Source organism: Anoplophora glabripennis, unplaced genomic scaffold, assembly GCF_000390285.2.
Source record: "Anoplophora glabripennis isolate ALB-LARVAE unplaced genomic scaffold, Agla_2.0 scaffold294, whole genome shotgun sequence".
Classification (NCBI taxonomy): domain Eukaryota; kingdom Metazoa; phylum Arthropoda; class Insecta; order Coleoptera; family Cerambycidae; genus Anoplophora; species Anoplophora glabripennis.
Genome location: NW_019416596.1, coordinates 143,554 through 160,688, shown reverse-complemented (window position 1 = coordinate 160,688; position 17,135 = coordinate 143,554). Strand labels below are relative to the sequence as shown.

Here is a 17,135-nt window from a genome sequence, read left to right as displayed (position 1 = left end):
TTTATCCACGACTATTGTATAATGTACCCATTATACGTCTGTTTGCTCGACCTTAATAATACCCATTAATCACGGCAGTGATTAATGAGTCATTAATCACTACTGTCAGATGCTTCCTTAATTTAGCTATAATATTATATTGTTCTGCTACAAACAATCCGTTTTTAAAATTTTATCGTGTAAACCACTAAATATTTTCAATTCAGTGCTGTACATTTAAAAAAAAAATTAAAAAAGTGAATTTTCCTAGACCGGATTCGAACCCGGGACCCGCGGTTGGAAGGGAAAGAGCATCTACACTGAGCCATCAGCGACTTCATTTGTGCGAGTCGTATATCTGTTTCTTAACATACCATGTTTTTCGAAACATTTCAAAAAAAACTTCAACAAAAATATTTAGTAGTCGTGGATAAAGTATAGTATTCTACTCCCGTATAATGGGTATTATTCACTCGGTGATTTAGGCCACTCGCCTGCGACTCGTGGCCGTAAACTTCACCTCGTGAATAATACCCATCATTATACGATCGTTGAATAATACACTATTATGCAAGCGAGAAATTCAAGAAAATTGGTGGTGGTGGGGGAAGCAGAGAGCGCAATCGCTTCGGCCTGCTCAAATTTTGTTAATATATTGTGCCGCCAAAAGTTAAGCACACGTTTTTTTTATGCGCATAGAAAAATTTTCATTTCTAGGGATATTTGAATCTATCTATCTCCGTGGATATACGATTCACTCAAATATGGACTCTTTGAAACAGATACCCTCTGGACAAAGTATAGCTGTTACGTTACGATGTCAATTGGAACCTGTAAATCTTAAAACACAGGACCGTATGCTCTCCTCCTGAAATTTCTTCTTATGCTTTGACCATGATGTGTCTCGTAATTTATACTCGAATAGCAATTCGACGAGTCCGGTACTGGTAAACTAGTCACNAAATCTATAGAACCGATTTTGATGAAATTTGGTGTGATGATTCTACATAACATGAACTTTTCTTGAGCCAAGTATGAAGGTCCTATACCCAGCTTAAAGACCCCAAAAAAAATCCCTAAAAAGTAATGTTTTTTAACCCCATTTTTGACGATTTTTTAGATTTTTACAATAATAATCCTGATTCATTCGATTTGTAACTAGTCATATTTTGTAAAATTTAATTACAAACATTTTTTTCAACTTCCATTTTCGCCTAAAATCAACTCTTGAAAAGATACATAATTAAATAGGAAGAAAAATGACATTTTTCGAATTATTTTAACATATTGTGCCGCCAAAAGTTAAGCACACGTTTTTTTATGCGCATAGAAAAAATTTCATTTCTAGTGATATTTGAAGGCCAAAAAGCCAAAAATCTCCGTGGATATACGATTCACCCAAATATAGACTCTTTGAAGCAGATTTAAATAAATTAATAAATTCAAAACGTTTTTCTAACAATCCTATCAAATTCAGAAACAGATACCGTCTGGACTAGGTACAGTTGTTACGATGTCAATTGGAACCTGTAAACCTTAAAGCACAGGACCGTATGCACTCCTCCTGAAATTTCTTCTTATGCTTTGACCATGATGTGTCTCGTAATTTATACTCGAATAGCAATTCGACGAGTCCGGTACTGGTAAACTAGTCTTCCAGATGTAGAATCGACGGCGGCGCGCTGGTCATCAAAGCAAACCTGTATTGGTCCACTAGGTCGTAAATAATTTTTTTGTATGGTACACGGATTCCCTTAGCTTTGCCGCTTTGCTAGTGCAGTGCAGAGCATTGCTTGGCGGGGTATGTTGTTGGTATAATACGTTTTATTATTTATTAGTTGATATTATTATTTGTTCGTATCGTAACCAGTAAAGGGTAATAGTTATTAAAATAAATGTTATATGTAATTATCTAGTAATTTAGCGTGGCTCTCTGGAGACTCTTTGAAGCGGAGGATAAAATGGAGTAAACAAATAACTTTTACGCAGTTTTGCAAATCAATTCAGCTGATACATTGCAGAAAAACGAGTTGTTTTCTGCCGAGCTCTACTTTTTATGACAAAAACATACGTGTACATCCATAAGTGTGACCAATTTTGGTAAAAATAAATTTAAACTCAGCTATAATGAATGAAGCAAAAGATTAGTCACTTTCAAATATAATTACATACAAATAAGCCATTAAAAAACTGGTAGTCACATTTGAATATTTAAAAACGTATAGCCCCTCGAATGCCGTGTTTAAATTATGGAAATAAATTCAGTGAAAGCGATTCTGAGCGAAGTTCAGGAGTTGCAGTTTCGTAAATTGGATTAAAATCAGGAGAACGCGGCGACCAAGTAGGGAGAGTGGTTCAGAATAGAACCACGTAGTCGTCCGCAAGAAAACTTTATTACGACATCCTGTTTTTTGTAGAGATTTACTCCGAAAGCGGTACGTGCGGTATCGCCATGCCCCCCTGGATTCGACAGGCCGAGATCTAAAAATACCAGAGCGCGCGAACCGCAACCAACGACTCGGAGACACGTTAGAGAGTGCGTGATTGTACGGGGTGGCCCAAAATACGGTACCGCTGGGTGTCTGACAAAATGTAAAAAATACGCATTTGCAAAAAATTTAATAAAAAAGTTCGGTGTCTGGAAAACTGTTGTAATGTTAAGTTTGTTACCTATTCTCATTACATATTATTATTTTTTAATTAAGAAAAATATGTAACAATTGTAACATTCGAAGATAAAGATGTCCAAAATTCGAAACATTAAACATATAGCATACTTGGGGGGAGGGGGGAGGGGTGCTACACTTACCGTGTTATAAAATCATTGTTGTCAATTAAAATTTAATATTTCCGTTTCTCAATTATTATTTTTTACCCAATATGCATAAATAAATGCCAAAAGTTGCAACAGAAATTTGGCAACAGCGCACGAATAAGGTGAGTTTCTTATTTGTTAAGTTGGCAGTCCTTGTCGTGTATACAGATATATATTATGTTATGTGATCGTTCGCACACCTGATTACTTTAACCCATAAAATGTCGGATGAAGAAAAGATTCGGTAGAAAGGAAAATGTGTGATAAAAAGAAAGTATGAGTGCTTGAGAATTAGAACAGAAAATAGCAAAAGCAGGAAGAAAGCTATCGAAGAGAAGATTGTGGAACCTGAACCTCCGCACACCGTTCGTAGGCTAGGAAAAAGAGCTGGGAAAGACCATTTTGTTTCGGCAATCTGAATTTATCACTATAGATGCTAAATATTATGTACAATAACATATTAGTTATAAGCGAAAGACGTGAATTTACGTAAAAATTATACAATTAACCACCCTGTAAACAATCTTCCCCCATTTTTATGACTGTGGAAACTAATATGTTAATGTACATAATATTTAGCATCTATAGTGATAAATTCAGCTTGCCGAAACAAAAAATCGCGAAATGGTCATTTCCCACCTTATTTTCCTGGCCCAAGTAGCATATTACTATGATGCACTTCTGTGAATACAAATGAACAAATAAGACAAGGGTTTAAAGCTATTGCATTTATGAAAGTATAATGCAATTTGATATATGTAGTATTATACTGTGTGTGTGATATGTTATTGCAGCCAAAATAGTCTATAAAATATGTCAACATGATTTTTTTTCGTTCGTAACTAAAACGTACTTAGCTACGTGAGAATTCACATTTTTCATTCACAAAGATTTTATTGCTTCATGAAGTGATGNAATCATTGTTGTCAATTAAAATTTAATATTTCCGTTTCTCAATTATTATTTTTTACCCAATATGCATAAATAAATGCCAAAAGTTGCAACAGAAATTTGGCAACAGCGCACGAATAAGGTGAGTTTCTTATTTGTTAAGTTGGCAGTCCTTGTCGTGTATACAGATATACATTATGTTATGTGATCGCTCGCACACCTGATTACTTTAACCCATAAAATGTCGGATGAAGAACAGATTCGGTAGAAAGGAAAATGTGTGATCAAAAGAAAGTATGAGTGCTTGAGAATTAGAACAGAAAATAGCAAAAGCAGGAAGAAAGCTATCGAAGAGAAGATTGTGGAACCTGAACCTCCGCACACCGTTCGTAGGCTAGGAAAAAGAGCTGGGAAAGACCATTTTGTTTCGGCAATCTGAATTTATCACTATAGATGCTAAATATTATGTACAATAACATATTAGTTATAAGCGAAAGACGTGAATTTACGTAAAAATTATACAATTAACCACCCTGTAAACAATCTTCCCCCATTTTTATGACTGTGGAAACTAATATGTTAATGTACATAATATTTAGCATCTATAGTGATAAATTCAGCTTGCCGAAACAAAAAATCGCGAAATGGTCATTTCCCACCTTATTTTCCTGGCCCAAGTAGCATATTACTATGATGCACTTCTGTGAATACAAATGTTCCTTATAAGACAAGGGTTTAAAGCGATTGCATTTATAAAAATATAATGCAATTTGATATATGTAGTATTATACTGTGTGTGTGATATGTTATTGCAGCCAAAATAGTCTATAAAATATGTCAACATGATTTTTTTTCGTTCGTAACTAAAACGTACTTAGCTACGCGAGGATTCACATTTAATATCTACCTAATTGTGCTGCATTTTTAACGCAAAATTCACATCGTTAAAGATTTTATTGCTTCATGAAGTGACGTCACGCGCAAAGCGAAACTAGATAGTGTTGGTAGAGGTGTTTCAAAATCTTATGAGCTTTGACCTTCATGTGCGCAGAAACATAATTCCGACCGTCGGCGTCGCCTAAATTATTCTAAAAACATTACACCTATTATTCACAGTCTCTCTCGAGTTCTCGTAGCGTAAACAAGCATTTGCTCCGATTACAAATATAAAATGGCCTATTCTTTATTATTTTAATTTAAACAATAAAAATATATATATAACGAACGTTCGCCAGTTGACTTTATTGATGCCGGAGCGCCTTGTACATTTCTACTTGTAATGATGCACATGGTCTAGTTCTGAGTCAATGTTTTCACAGCGTGCTTATTAGAAGAATTATGCGGATACGCCACGCCTTTCGCGCATTTCGCGGCTCATGAGATATTGAAACACCTCTATGACTCTGTTTCTCGACAGTGTGGTTAAACAAACGTTATTTCTCGAAGACCTTCCAAGGATCCGAACGGTCGCCTCGATTTTGGGGCCGCTCGGTAGGCGATCCTCGCCCGATCGTAAAAAAAATACTTCGCTCGTAAACCTTTGCGGGTGTTGCTTACATAACCGTAAAAACTGCCGGCTGCGAACCCGGCAGGGATAAACAAACCGACCGAGGACGCTGCGGATCCGCCGAATTATGAGGAATTCGGATCTCCCGGAAGCTCCCCAGACGAGACCAAGATAAACAACACCAGACGGATGGGGGGACGCGCGGCTGTCGGAGTCCGCAGGTACGCGATACAGGGCGTCGCGCTCGCGCGGGACGGTACAAATTCTTCGTTTTTAAGATGTATATAAAGTTAGCGGGTCACATTATTCTGCATTCCCTTGGAGTTTCGGACGTCTGGGCCCCACGTTGGGCGCCACGTCGCGTAATTCCATCATTCACTAGAGGGGACTGTGGTGCTATCGTTCATTCATCAAATTCTTCATGACAATGTGCACTAGGGGGTTGCCTATTATTTGGTGTATGTAACGGTCTATTAGGAATTTTGAGTGGTACTAGACGTACTGGGCAGATCCCGTCTCTGGTTACTGAACTGGAACCTTACCAGGGTCGACGATCGATCCTCTACGTTGATGCGTCCACAGAGGTCCCGAACGAAGGTCGGTGTAGTTACATATTTATTTCAGTGTTTAATTATGATACGGTGTGTCTGTGTGTCTTCGTTGCTAAATTTCTTTTGTTATTTTATGAAAAATCATGTATAGTCCAGTTACTCAGGGTTTTTACCTCCGAATTCTTTATAACTGAACCGATTGACGTGAAATTTTGACTGAATGTGGGGAATGCCTCAAGGAACAAAACTTATATAGTGTCGAAGTGTGCTTTTTCCCTGGGAGTGGTTTCCACGCCTTCTCGGGGGTGGAAATTTTTACGCCCAAAATAATCACAGGAATAGAGGAGTCAATTTTAAGTAACAAATGTTATATAAAGTTTTTTGGATAATCCAATACTTTCCGAGTAATTCGTCATTGAAGATGTTGATTTTTTACTGAAAAAGTGCTTGTTTTCGGACAGTTTTTTGCAAATAACTCTGAAACCATTGGATTTAACGAAAAATTGTAATGAACAATGAGAAAAGTAATAAAAAAACAAATATAATGGCATTATTTAGTTTTTCTCTAATTGCAATATAAACCGAGTTATGGATTTTTAAACATTATTATATGTTAGATAAAAACTAAATTGGAACCAGTTAACGTTAAATAACGCCAAAACCATAAATATTAGGAAAAAANAGTAACACATAGATACATAATATATATTTTTATAAAACTTGATGCTATAGACAACATATTTTTACTTCGTATATTTTCTAAATTAATAATAATTATAATAAAATAAAATGTACTCTGTTAATTCTGAGGTTAATTCACCAAATCACTTTTTATTGTTCACGCGGCACAAGGCTTTCCTCAAATGAAATAATAGAAGTCTGCAAGTCTGTACGCAATTACGCAATACGCATGATCTTAAAAGTAATTATAATTATTAGAAAAAGTAATTGTAATTGGAAAAAGTATTTGTACTTATAGAAGTAATTTGTAATTCGATAGTTCAAATAATATAATTACAAATTACAATTCCTACAACAATTTTGCTGTAATTACAATTCCAAATTACTTTAATAAAAAAAAGTACTTAAATACAATTACAATTACAGGAAAAAAAAAGGAATTGTAATTGCTAATTACTTTTTCACCAGGAATTACCCAGCTCTGATGTATAGTCCAGTTACTCAGGGTTTTTACCTCCGAATTCTTTATAACTGAACCGATTGACGTGAAATTTTGATTGAATGTGGGGAATGCCTCAACGAACAAAACTTATATAGTGCCGAAGTGTGCTTTTGCCCAGGGGGTGGAAATTTTTACGCCCAAAATAACTACAGGAATCGATAAATGAGTCAATTTTAAGTAACAAATGTTATATAAAGTTTTTTTGATAATCCAATACTTTCCGAGTAATTCGTCATTGAATATGTTGATTTTTTACTGAAAAAGTGCTTGTTTTCGGACAGTTTTTTGCAAATAACTCTGAAATCATTGGATTTAACGAAAAAGTTGTAATAAACAATAAGAAAGATAATAAAAAAACAAATCTAATGGCATTATTTTGTTTTTCTCTAATTGCAATATAAATCGAGTTAAAGATTTTTAAACATTATTATATGTTAGCTAAAAACTAAATTGGTACCAGTTAACGTTAAATAATGCCAAAACCATAAATATTAGGAAAAAAACTATTTGCACTTTTTTTAAAGTACTTTGAAACACCTTTAAAATGAGCTGTTTTAAAAGTCTTTAGAAACAAAATTAACGGAAGTATGATCGAAATAACATGATAGTCTCATTTTTTTAAAGAAAAAATGAATAAACAAATCAGTGCCTTTGGCGACAGAATTAAAATTAAATGCAATCCATTAACAGATTTCTTCATTTATGTTCTAAGAATATATTCTGGGTTTTTGGCTCTCTTACAAAGCATGATTTCGAAAAAAATCTTAATTTTTGAAAATGTTAATTTTTCAAATTTTTGAAAAAAAATCAATTTTTACGCTGTAACTTAAAAATTAAAGGGTATACGAAAAAAATACAAGAGTAAAAAAATTTAACTTTATTTTTGCTGAAGATTTTGCTTTATTTCTCTAAAATTAATATTAATCGAGATATCGCCATTTTAAGTTATCATATGAATGACAGAACCACCATTTTCGTGCCCATTAAACCCTTCAAACTTAAAAATGAAGGGCTTAAAAAAGATCAACTCAACAGTTCACGTAGCCCTTACAATTCCCTGCAAAATGAGCCTTTGTGCGATTAAAAATTTTAAAAAGTAAGATAGTTATCGTCAAAAAAATAAACACGTGTATAGGTGATCATTTTAGGAAAATTTAGGTCAAACAAGAATTTTGAAGCAATTAAATCTTTTTTGTATATAAGTATACGTATTTAGTATGAGTGTATATTCGAATAAACTAGTACTATATTATAATAGAAGAAAATGATTTCGTTGGTTGGAATGGTTTTATGAGAATGATAACTAGTTGTAAAGATAATTATGATGTATCCAAAATAAATTTTTTACCTTTCATCAATGGATCAGCAAGTGATTACAACACCTTGTATACTGCTTTGGTAAAAGCTAGTGAAACTGCTTTGAAAGAAGATATGAAAACTTGCATTATAACATTTTATAAGAAGGGAATCAATGTTTATTTAATACGAATGCACATTTAAAATGTTTCTACTCTTTCAATAATATTTTTGATTTTTGAAAATTTGCAATAGATAAAAAAGATTTTTTAATCAAGAAATCAATTTTAATTTGATAAAAATGCATGATTAAAACGTTTCAAGTTGAAAATTTTTTTTTTATATTATTTTCATCCAAAGGGGTGGCTTTTAAAGGTTTTTCCGGGTTGAAAATTTGGGATACATTAAGTTTCATGTTAAATAGCACATGGAATTACTTATACTGCATAAATAAAAAAGATTTGATTACATAAAATGCTTAAATTTGTATTTTCCTTTTTTTTTCCAATGAGGGGTGGTTTTCACCCCTTAAAAACAAAAAGCACACCTAGCGCATGTATAAGTTTTGAAGTGGGGGGTTAGATGAGCCTAATTCTAAATTTTGAGAAAAATCGATACAGTTATAAAAAATTCGGAGGTATTACTATGTTTCCAGCTACAGTAACTGGGCTAGTATACAAACCAAGAGAGACGAAATTGAGGCTGTATATTCCAAGTCAGAGTCAGAGCTATAGTTCATTGGGTATAAAAAGTTCTAGAAGATTAAACTTACTGCATTATTACTACGGCTACTTTAGAACTGATTTTTTTAAAGGCATGTGATGTCTGTTGTCACTTAAAAGAACAAAAACGGTGTTTAATTTTTTAAACAGGATCTCCGAGAATACTATACTATAAGGGACGAATGCAGCAAAGAAATGTGTCAAGGACTTCCTCGTTCAGCACCCTCGACGTAAACGAAATGGGGGTAGAAACGCCGCAAAAAAAAAAAGAACGGTAAAGGTGGATAACCTATTTACCAAATCGAGCACGATGTGGCTTTTTATAAAAACATCGTCGTCAGTGGCGGAGAAGTTGCGGATTTTTCAGAGGGGCGGAAGCGATATGTGGGGTGATTTAGAAGAGATAGAGTATAGCTGAGACACCACGCCATATTAAATGTTTCATGGTTAAAAAAAGGCTCTTCACAGTTATACGAGAAAGAGGGAAAAGGTTCAAGTAACGAAGATGACTTCTGTAACTGCATATTATGGATAATGCAAATATTTGGTGTGTTAGCAATACAGTAAAGATTACTTGAGGGAAAGAAGAGGAAACGATTCGTTATTTTTTCACAGATCCAACTGATGATGATGAGTATTACATTCATAATCCTAATGCCTAGTCCAGATCTACTGCTTCTCCGCCAAACTAGATTCTTCTTTCTCAAAATATTTTAAGGAAGAATTCGTCTTGAAAATTGTCTTCTTCAAACCCTCCCACTTCTCCCTCTTATATTAAGAAATATATACCTAACCCGCAAAAATTCCTATAGCTGCTGCACTATGGAAGATATTCTTTGAAATATTGAAAACGAATCAATGGTATCTTAGACTACTTATACCCTTAAACTTTTTTCGCTGTTTTTGTATAGAGATATTCTTTACAAACATTTGTATGTAAACATTATGAGTAGATCTTCACTAAGTAGGTTTTGGTTTTCCATTGGTAGTGTCCGACAAAAAAACTAAATTCAGTAGAGGGTGGAAGAGAAAAGTCCAAAGATCGAAATATGCTCTTTACGTTTATCGAGATTCCTAGGCATTGCCAAGAGGAATCAATGAATCCTCATCGACATTTCTAGCCGACAGATGACGATAACCCCCTAAATATAAGTACACAGGTACTGCTTGTAGTATTTGTGCGGGACCTCATAGGCTGGGTCATTACGACCACCGTAACTTTGCTTGGTATGGCAAAACTACGTTACTTTAGTCATCTGGAAATATTTGCGAAATGTTAATCATCTAATTGATTTGTAAATGTATTCTGATCTTCGATAACGTGTTTTTTGGTACGACCAGAGACCAGGAAGTACCTTCGATGAGTTTTGCACGGATCCGTATTGAGCCTCAGTCCCAAATTGCTACGTCTTGCTTCTAATGCGTAGACAGTGAACAAACGACACTAACAATCAGACAGAAGTCGTAAAGGTCCAGCGGCAGGAACTAAGAAGACACGTTTTGGGCGGTAGTTCCATTACATCTCTAATGGAGAATCCGATTTTCACCATCCATAATTTATTGTAGCGTAAAACTTTCAAATTCTCATGAAATTCTGCCTACCCACTTATTTTCGATGGCGTTGGGACACTGATCTGAAGTTGATTTTGTGCCACCGAACCAGTTTTCTAACCCATACACTTAACACAACACTCGTAGTCACTACTCTGTAAAAAAATCAGTGTGAGTGTTCGGAGTGAATCTACTGAGTGAAATTTTTTTATAGTGTAGTTAATCACCATATTTTGGGTTCCCCTACATGCCTCTGCTCTGTGTCGGTTGTTATGCGAAACATCCTGTATATTAAATAAATACAACATATAAATATTTCTACATAAAGTTGGGTTAGGTCAGGTTCAGATTTTGGTGCCCTTAGAAATAAATTTACGGTACTTAGTAACCTTATTTCAGAGGATGGCAAAAACGGCAGAGGGGGAAGTTGTAGGTGTGACGACGTAATAACACTACGTTTAGTGGAAACGTCCGAATTAATTAATGTGAAGAAATAATATAAATATTATAAATAGCCCGGTCAAAATAGACATTTCAAATAACGAAAATTCCGACAGAGCTAAATTTTGGTGGAGTACCTTGGGTACAGCATTAGAAATAAAGTGTCAAAGGTCCCCATCGATCCCATGTGTGCAAAAAAAGTTATTCGGGGTCAAAAGTCAAAATTTGAGGTTTTTTGGATTTTTTTCGAAAACGGTATGTTTTATCAAAAAAGTAGCTCTGACAAAAATTATAGATCTCCAAATTATCTACAAAAATCTATTTTTAAGAATCACCATTCCTGAGATATCGCGATTCTAATAGTTGAGGGAGTCACGTTCTACATGATATGCACACATTTCNGATTCTAATAGTTGAGGGAGTCACGTTCTAGATGATATGCACACATTTCCACACCACCTGTGCGGTAGTGTACTTTGACGCGTTTTTTTTAACGTGGTTTCCCCGGTAGGCCTACTCCACGAACTGTTATGACGGAATTTTCAGGGACAATACTCTTTTAACTGAATGATGATTATCGATATTGATATTGGTTATTGACTTTAACTGTAGTTCTGATTTCTTTTGATTTTTCAATCTGATTCATACTCTTCAAAGTCGACTACAACAATCATGTCTTCTTCGATTTCTTCTTGTTCCTCTTCTTCTTCCTGGATGTTTATAAATTGTTCAAATGAAGATGAATCAGCTGCCTCTTCATCGAAATCACATAAATCTTCGTCTGTTGTATTCAATTGGATATTTGAGCAAGACTGGCTTTGGCAATTTTTACACGCTGGAGAACACAGCAACCTTACTTTTCTACAGCCACATTTAGCACTACAACCTTTTTTGCAATTACAAAAAATAGTGTTTAGGAGTTTTTCCAGAGCAGGTGGAAGTAATCGGTTCCAAAGTATTATCTGTTAATTTCCAACCCCAGTTTTCTGGGTTCAGTTGATTGCCTAGCCATGTCTGAACTTGATAGTATACTCGATACAAGTGTTGATTAGCAGAAGCCGATGTTGGAGGAAGACAAGATAGTTGTACTTGTTTCTTGCTTCGTGTATTTTTTACAGAAGTTAAATATCTATGTTTATCTATACAATCAAATTTTTTTGGAGTTCCTTAACAGCAAGGAGAAAGCGTATTCCTTTTGTGATTATTGCTTGAGGTGAAAAATCAGTTTCTGCAATCAATCAAATCTTTTTTTCCAAATAATTTTAATACTGATGTTTTACCCCTTCTGAACGTTGCTGATGTAGTGTCGCAGCCGGTTATCGCATGTAAAAATAAGATATGGTTTTGGCATTTTGGATAAGCAGATAAACTTTTTGAAGAATATATTTCTGTTCGCTGTTGAGCCTTTCCAGGTTTTAAAAAGTATATACATAATTTCATCAATTGGGGTCCTTGCAGTGAGTAGTATTAATAAGTCGACATCTACACCAACTACAATAGTTGTATTTGTTGCATTAAATTGTTCTATTGCTTTTTCAATTATAAGGACATCTGCGTCATTTTGACTAAAAAATTGAGTTTCTTTTGAGTGTATATTCTCAGAATAGTATAGTTTATACATATAAGAGACTCAAATAGGCATTTTTACTTGCATTATGTGCCTGACTATGTATATACGTTGCATATACAGGGTAGGAAAGTACCGATGGTATATCTGAAGTTACGTGAGAGCGATAAAGTAAGCCATAGAAATCCATGTGATAGCCAAGGATGGGTATAGTGAAGGCGTCTAATAGTCACCGCCCATTTCGCCCTTCCACAAATAAGAAGTGGATCTTATTTGTGGAAGGGCGAAACGGACGGTGACTATGAGACGCCTTCATTATAGCCATCCTTCTCCATCGCATGGATTTCTATGGCTTACTTTATCGCTCTCACGTAACTTCAGATAGACCATCGGTACTTTCCTACCCTGTATGTGCATATCATGTAGAAGGTGACTCCTTGAACTATTAGAATCGCGATATCTCAGGAATGGTGGTTCTTAGAAAAAAAAGTACAAGGGCCATTTTTGTAGATAATTTTCAGATCTATAATTTTTGTCCGAGCTACTTTTTTGATAAAACTTACCGTTTTCGAAAAAAACAAAAAACCTCAAATTTTGACTTTTGACCCCGAATAACTTTTTTAGCACACATGGGTCGGTGAGGACTTTCGACAGTTTATTTCTAATGGTCTACCCAAGGTCTCCACCAAAATTTAGCTCTGTCGGAATTTTCGTTATTTGACCACTATTTTTATGGCTAATTTGACCGGACTAAATATAAATACATTTTTCCTTAAAATTTAGTTTTCCAGGAATCAAGTATTAGACATTTAAAAGATGCATAGACCTTAGAATGTTGTAAACAGTGTGCATTCGAGTGTGTGTGAAGTGTAAATGTAAAGGGTAGATTTCGAAAAAAAAATTTTCTGGAAGACTACATCTGACCGCACAGAAATAATTTAAGGTTCGTGTTTAGCACCACCCAAAATAGGGAGATAGGCAACATAAATATTTACGTAATAGTAGATAATTGCCGGATTTTACTTTGTGGTGGGATTTTCCATAAAAAAAAATGGTTCATCGAAGGTTTTCGTTCAGATTTGTCGGTTATCTTATAAGGTATATTACCCTTGCTCTGTAAGCGTGAAGAGACAATCCATCTTTTATTTGTGGTCACGTCTGAAGGCACGTGGGTTGTTTAAATCTCGAATTTATCACCACTCAAGACATTTCTACGTCGAAGAATGCTACATTGAGCCTGCCCCTTGTATAAGGGCCGCATAGTGGGCCGTGGTTTCCAAAAAAAAAACAAATCACAATTCCCATCAACACCCAAGCCACCACACCGCACATAACCTAGCAGTCGCGACGCTTTTCACTCACAGTCCGGCCCGCGATCGAGCCGTCGATTGTCATATCGACAAAACAATAGCAAATCGCGCCGAACTCCCGACACGCGACGTAACAACGCCAACTTCGCGACTACCGGCCGAACTGAGAGCGAGACGGAGCGGCCAACTTGGATGCCGGCGAGATGCACCGGGGCGCGCCTGCGCCGCCACCGCCTGGGATGCAGTCGCGTTCATCTTTCCGGTGGCACCTCTGGCGGCGGCGGGCGGCTTGTGCCGGTTCTCGTCCCGGCTAAGGGGAGGGGTAAGCCAGGCCCCGCCTACATGTATCCACTGGTTGTTGCTAGGCGACACCCTCCATGGCATACTTTATTTAGCCCGGTCGTCAAGGTTACGCCGGATAGGCCTACTTGTGTGCGCGCTCGCCGCTGCATGTTTTATTGTAAAATAATGCGTGTTTCCAGGAACCGAGGCGTTTGATGCCTCGCCACGACGCTGCTGCCCCCGTCCCTCGGCTTCCCCCCTGGGCTTTTGTCCGGCCGGTCGCTAATTATCGCTAAGGAGGCTCCGATTTGCGAAATGACAAGTTCGACGTCCGAGAAGGGAAAAATTGGAAAATGTTACGTAATTCCGTTATAAATAATGAAGTGCGATGTGGCGGTTTTGGGAGGATGGCGGGTTTTTCGGCTCGAAGTGGGTCCGTTAAAAATAGAAGCGAACGATTCAATTTGAATGTCTGATATCTAATAGTAAACGCTTTAATTAGGCGGTCTGGCGAGGCGGCGTCGCGAAATTTACGGGGAATCTGTCCCAACAAGCGGCGTCATATTTATCATCCGCGTGTTTAACTCTAACGATTCCTAATACCTGATTAGAAGTTTTTTTTTAATACTGTCTACTAATCTCTCCAGAGTGTAAAGACGACGGATAGTAAAGTCTTTCTTAAGTCAGTTGAACATGTATAAAAACGCCTGGCAATAAAATATAATGAGTTTCATAGGCGCCCCTAAAAAAGTTTTCTGCTACAGGTAAAAAATTATAATAATTTGTACATAATGTGTAGAAAATTTCTATTATACAGAGTGTTAGTAAATAAGTGCGACAAATTTCAGGGGGTTATTCTACATGAGAAAATAATGGCAGTTTGCTTATAAACGTATGTCCGCAAATGATTCGTTTTCCGAGATACGGGGTGTCAAAGTTTTTCTTAAAAACTGACGATTTAATTTATTGCTCTGAAACCGGTCGAGATGTACAAATGAAATTTGGTGGGTTTTAAGAGGTAGTTATTGCGCATTTTTTGACACGCAATTAAGAATTTTACGTTCATCATTGGCGCGCGTACGGGTAATAATCTCAATTTTTTTAAAGAAAAAAATGGTACGCCACTGAGATATTACAAATTAAAAATCATTTTTGAATTCCTCGTTCAATTTGTGACAAAAAATCTCTCTTGCCTTTTCTTCGTACGGGGCGCCGTTTTGATGCAAAAAATAAAACATCTTAACGTGTATTTTTTATTTCTTTAATACATTACCTAGTAGGCTACTGTCAACATTTGTCTGTTAAATACGAATATTTTTAAGAAATGTCAAATTAGCGTTTCGTCATTATTAATTTATTAAGCTTTTAGTTTGCTATAACATTAGTGTTAATAAGTAATTAATTTTTCTTTTATCGAAAAGAATGGAAAATTTTACAAATGCGGAATTGTCAGACATGCATTTTGTCTATGGTCGAAGTAATGGAAATGGTCGGCAAGCTCGACGATTGTATGCTGAGTTGTATCCAGGACGTAGGGTACCTCATCACACAATATTTGCTCGTCTTCATCAACGTTTGCGCGAAAATGGTTCATTTAAGAAACAAACGGTTGACTGTGGGCGCCCTCGAGAAGTACGAACTGTGCAACTAGAAGAAGCAGTTCTCGAGTTAATTGCGGAGTCACCTGAAACAAGTACTCGAAAAATTGCCAACATATTGAATGTAAGCAACTTCACTGTATTTAAAATTCTTAAAGAACAGCAATTGTATCCGTTTCATATTGAACGTGTGCAAGCTCTACTACCTAGAGACTTTTTTCCGCGCCTATTTTTTTGCCAATGGATTAATCATCAAATCGCTCAAATTCCTAATTTTTTAAATGCCGTTTTGTTTACTGACGAGGCTACTTTTGGACGACAGTGTATACGAAATTTCCATAACAATCACTTATGGGCTGAGGAAAACCCCCATGGAATCTTTGAAGCTCATTTTCAGCATCAGTTTTCCGTAAATGTATGGCTTGGGGTAATTGATGATCATTTAATCGGTCCATATTTCCTCCCACAACGACTAACAGGCGAATCTTATCTTAATTTCCTACAGGAAGAGTTACCTGTTCTTCTTGAAGAAATTCCTCTACAGCTGAGACAACACCTATGGTACATGCATGATGGTGCACCAGCCCATTTTAGCATTAATGTACGTAATCACTTAGACACAGTATATCCAAATCGTTGGATAGGTAGGGGAGGTACGGAACATTGGCCTGCTCGATCGCCGGATTTAAATCCTCTTGATTTTTGCATTTGGGGTTTTCTTAAGTCATTAGTTTATTCCACTCCCGTTGAAAATGTTGATGACCTGAGGAATCGAATTATAGTCGGCTGTGAGACAATAAGAAATATACCAGGAATATTTGCGCGAATACGACAATCAATGAGGCGAAGAGTTGAATCTTGTGTCACGTCTGAGGGAGGTCATTTTGAACATTTGTTGTAGCTTTGCGCCTTTTCAAAATTTTATTAGTGTTATTTTCTGTTATTGTTCTGGTTTAATGTTATTGTATTAGATAGTTCTTGATAATGTATTAAAGAAATAAAAAATACGCGTTAAGATGTTTTATTTTTTTGCATCAAAACGGCGCCCCATACGAAGAAAAGGCAAGAGAGATTTTTTGTCACAAATTGATCGAGGAATTCAAACATGATTTTTAATTTATAATATCTCAGTGGCGTACCATTTTTTTCTTTAAAAAAATTGAGATTATTACCCGTACGCGCGCCAATGAAGACCATAAAATTCTTAATTGCGTATTTTAATTATTTGTCGGAGTCGTAGGGCTAACTTGGGCGTTAATATCACTACTCGTGTCACTCACTCTTCACGAAATAATAAGTAATACCGTAAATGAAATTATTTAAAATAAAACGTTACAATAAAAGTACTAGGGGTTTTATGACAACAACCAGAGGTTCGATAACGAATCCTCTGTCAACAGAATAGCAGTGTACTCAAGTCTTCAATGCTCCAGTAGAACTGC

The 17,135-nt window shown here is 36.0% G+C and overlaps 1 protein-coding gene across 3 annotated transcripts in view; it reads right to left on the bottom strand.

Moving 5' to 3' along the window:
• The window catches only part of LOC108904602 (E3 ubiquitin-protein ligase FANCL), a 146,924-nt gene that overhangs the window by 67,969 nt on the left and 61,820 nt on the right, over window positions 1-17,135 (bottom strand). Inside the window, exon 1 of one of the 3 annotated variants that reach the window (XM_018707224.2) lies at window positions 13,611-13,833. The exons of the other annotated variants lie outside the window; for them this stretch is intronic. The gene's annotated coding sequence lies outside the window, so the exon portion shown is untranslated. Of the gene's footprint in view, window positions 1-13,610; window positions 13,834-17,135 lie in introns of those variants that run through there. 3 annotated transcript variants of the gene reach the window in all.